This window comes from Chiloscyllium plagiosum, unplaced genomic scaffold, assembly GCF_037043375.1.
Source record: "Chiloscyllium plagiosum isolate Xiang-an unplaced genomic scaffold, Cpla_swu_hap1 HiC_scaffold_1, whole genome shotgun sequence".
Classification (NCBI taxonomy): Eukaryota; Metazoa; Chordata; class Chondrichthyes; order Orectolobiformes; family Hemiscylliidae; genus Chiloscyllium; species Chiloscyllium plagiosum.
Genome location: NW_028270139.1, coordinates 134,796,034 through 134,800,585, shown reverse-complemented (window position 1 = coordinate 134,800,585; position 4,552 = coordinate 134,796,034). Strand labels below are relative to the sequence as shown.

Genomic DNA, 4,552 nt, shown 5'->3' with positions numbered 1-4,552 from the left:
GTCTTCAGTACAATGCCAGAATGTTGTCAGAGCCCATAGTCTTTGCAGTATCCAGTACCTCCAACTGTTTCTTGATATTATGTGAAGTTAATCGAATTGGCTCAAGACTGGTATATGTAATGCTGGGAACCACTGGAGAAGGCTGACATGGATCTTCCACTTGACACGTTTGTCTGAAAATTGCTGCTAAAGCTTTAGCCTTATCTTTTGCACTGATGTGCAAGGTTCTTCCATCACTGAGGATGGGGATATTTGTGGAGTCTCCTCCTTCAGTGAGTTGTTTAATCATCTACCACCATTCATGACTTATTGTGGCAGGACTGCAGAACTTAGATCACTTAGCTCTAACACTTGCTGTTTATACTATTTGGTATGCAAGTAATCCTGTTTAGTGGCTTCACCAGGTTAACACCACATTCTCGGGTATCCCTGGTGCTGCTCCTGGCATGTCCTCCTGCACTTTCCATTGAACCAGGAAGAAGGGCCTGTGCCCGAAACGTCGAATCTCCTGTTCCCTGGATGCTGCCTGACCTGCTGTGCTGTTCCAGCAATAAAGTTTCAACTTTGATCTCCAGCATCTGCAGACCTCACTTTCTCCCCTGGCTTAATGGTAATGGTTGAATGGAGATATGCCAGGCAATGAGGTTGTAGATTGTGCTGGAGTACAATTCTGCTGCTGTTGATGGACCACAGTGCCTCATTGCTGTCCAGTCTTGAATTGTTAGATCTGTTTGAAGCCTCTTCCATTTAGCACAGTGATAGTGCCCCATAACATGATGAAGAGAAAGCAGGACTTCATCTCCACAAGGACTATGCGGTGGTCATTCTCACCCATACTGTCATGGAATAATGTATCTGAGGGTTGCAGATTGGTAAGGATGAGGTCAAGTATGATTTCCCCTCTTGTTGCTTCCCTGATCACCTACCACAAACCCAGCAGCTATGTTCTTTTGGATCCAACAGCTTGATGAGTAGTGTTGGTGCTGGGCCACTCTTGGAGGTGAACATTAAAATCCCAGATCCAGTGTGTGTTTTGTGCCCTTGCCAACCTCAGTGCTTCCTAGAAGTGATGTTCAACATGGAGGAGTGTCAGTTCATCAACCAGAAGATGGTATGTGGTAATCAGGAGGTCTCCTTGCCTGTGTTTAACTTGGAGTCTTGAGACTTCATGGGGTTTGAAGTAAATATTAAGGACTCCGAGGGCAACTCCCTCCCGACTGTATAAAGTGCCACCATCTACAATGTGTCCATCCTGCCGGAAGGACAGAATATCATACCTGTCCAGACTCCAACGTAACCATTCCTGGATGAGCCTGGACATTATCGGTCAGGTATGATTCCATGAGTATGCCTATGTCAGGCTGCTGCTTAACTAGTCTGTGAGACAGACCCAATTTTGGCACTAGCCCCCATATTAGTGAGGAGGACTTTGCAGGGTCGACGGGGCCATCTATTCTGGCGCCTAAGTCAATGGTGGGTGGTCCATCCAGTTTCACTTCTTTTTGAAGACTTCATAGCAATTGCTACAGCTAAGTGGCTTGATAGGCCATTTCAGAGGGCAATTAAGTCAACCACATTGCTATAATTTATATAAATAATTTGGATAAAAGGACTGAAAATATGGTCACTAAATTTGATGATGATACAAAAATAAGCAGGAAAGCGAGTTGAGGACATAAGGAGCCTACATCTCCCAAACAGAGTATAATGTGGCAAACTGTCCACTTTGGCAGAAAGAATAAAAAGAAGCATATTATCTAAATGGTGAGAGGATACAGAGAGAGCTGGTGTTCTAGTGCATGAGTCCCGGAAGGTTAGTATGCAGGAATAGCAAGTAATCCGGAAAGCGAATTAAATATTATCTTTTAGTCTGAGGGAAATTAAACATATGAGGTTAGATATTAGCGAGATTGCATGTGGAGTATAGCATACATTACTGATAAACATACTAACGGAAAGATGTTAATGGCATTGAAGTGGCTCAGAGGAGGCTTCTTGGTCAAAGACCTGGACTGAGCAGATTACCTTATGAGGAAAGGCTAGAGGAGCCCATATCCTCTGGATTTTAGAAGCTTAACTGAAACACACAAGATCATGAGGGGGCTTGATTAGATAAATGTGAAAACATGTTTCCTTTTGAGGCAGAATCTAGAATTAGGGATTATAGTTATAAAATAAGGGGTCACCCATTTAAGATAGAGATGAGGACAAAGAAATTATTTCAGAGGGTCGTGAATCTTTGAAATTCCTCGGTCAAAAGGTAGTGGATGAGAATCTTCAAATAGCTTTTGAGCAGAGATAGATAGATTCTTGAATACAAGGGGATGAAAGACTCTTGGGGATATGCAGGAATGTAGAGTTGAGGTTAAGATCAGATCAGTCATGATCTTATTGAAAGGTGGAGCAGACTCGAAGGACTGATTGGCTTAATCCTCATCAGGATCCCTTGCTAATACACCAATATCGATCAAGGTCTCTTGCTAATCCATCAATCCTCAGCAAGCCTCCTACTTTCAGTTGGATAAACAAGTACTCAACAGTGTATAATATGCAACACAGTAGAAATATCAACATGGATCAAAAAGGACGAATAAGCACTTCTTTTTATTGGAGACTTTAATAATTTGCTTCATTAGATCCTTAATTATAGATAGAACAAAAATTAATTTAGGATTTATATCAAGACTTTTATTGTTGCAATTATAAAATTTCCTGGGTGTGTCACTGATCAATAGAGAATAATCAAAGTGGCTGTCTTCAAAGAGACAACACATCCCCAAAAAGGCAACAATTATATTTCATTTTATCTTAAAAAATAACAAACACTTGACTAAATGTGTGTTTAAAATGACTGCACACAATATAAAAATTCAGCCTTGTTCTAAGAACTAATTTACTTCAGCAAAAACAAGTCCCAACACAGTCCATCTTGAACATACAGCAGAATCCACACTGCAGTCACAGGTGAACTTGCTGGTGTCTTTGCAGGTTTGACGACCGATTGAATTCCTTCCCACAGGTGGAGCAGGTAAATGGCCTCTCCCCAGTGTGAATGCGCTGGTGATTCAGCAAGGAGGACGAATGACTAAATCCTTTCCTACAGACTGAGCAGGTGAAAGGTCTTTCTCCAGAGTGAACCCGATGGTGTCTCAGAAGTGTGGCTGACTCCACAAACCTCTTCCCACACACTGAGCAGATGAAGGGTGTGTCCCCTGCATGAATTCTTTTGTGTTTCAACAGGTTGCAGGATTGTACAAAACTCTTCCCACAGTGAGAGCAGCTGAATTGCTTATGTCCAGAGTGAATCTGCTTATGGACCTTCACTTCATTGGAACTTTTGAAGTTCTTCCTACAGATTGAGCATTTATAGGGCCTTTCCTCAGTGTGAACACGCTGGTGTTCCAGTAAGATGGAGGAACGGGTAAATCCCTTCCCACACACAGAACAAGTGAATGGTCTCTCCCCAGTGTGAACGCGTTGGTGTCTCAGCAGGTGAGCTGACCGGGTGAAACTATTCCACACACAAAGCAGCTGAATGGACTTTCTCCAGCGTGAACCCACTGGTGCATCTGGAGACTAAATGATTCACTGAATCCCTTCCCACATATGGAGCAGGCGAATGGTCTCTCTCCAATGTGAACTTGCTGGTCGGTTTGCAGTTTGGACAAATAATTGAATCCCCTTCCACATTCCTCACATTGATATTGTGGCTCCTGAGTGTGACTACAGTGGTACCGCATGAGGCTAACTGATTGCCTGAAGCCTTGTCCACACTCAGAACAAGTAAATGGCTTCTCCTCACTATGAGCAGTGTGATGTTTTCTCAGGCTGTGTAATTGGTTAAAGCACTTTTCAAAGTCAGTGCACAGGAACATACTCATTCGAGTGTGTGTGTCTTGGTGCTTTTCCAGCCACATTGATGTTTGAAATCCTTTCCCACAGATAGAACAGACAAACATTTCTCCCTCCATATGTAAAGTTAGATGATGTTCATGACCTGGTGAACTGAATGACTCTTTAATATCTTGCTGTGACTTTTTAAGATCTTGATGTGAAGTTTGGTTTGGACTTTCCATCTGTAAATCCTCCATTTTTAATACTCTGTGAAAATGTTTGCAGGAATAATTACTGTTAAGAACAGAACAAAGATCTAACTCTAAGTTCTCTCAAACATTCTTACCTTTAAAGCTGTGGTTGCCAAACTTACACAGGCTCTGTCATGACCCTAGTGTGATACTGATTTGCATGTTAGCCTAAACTGGAATGAAGTGATTTTTACAGAAGTGAGTTATGATGCAAAGGCAAGTGTGACTGCAAACAAATTATTCTTCTGATAGTACTATATCCTATTTCATATTCACCTGAGACTACAACACCACTGCTCAACAGAAATTGCAGGACTATCTTCTAATGCTTCAATGTTTCAAGGCAGCATTTAATATCTACCTGTGCTGTACAATCCCTGAAGAACCAGGTCACAAAATCCATTTATGCAATAACAAATAGATAAATCAGAACAGCCAGATCCAATTTCTGTCAAACATTCTTCTCC

General features: G+C 41.9%; 1 pseudogene; it reads right to left on the bottom strand.

Annotated features, from left to right (window-relative positions):
- Positions 1-2,646: 2,646 nt before the first annotated feature.
- On the bottom strand, positions 2,647-4,350 carry LOC148152225 (uncharacterized; annotated as a pseudogene).
- Positions 4,351-4,552: the final 202 nt, after the last annotated feature.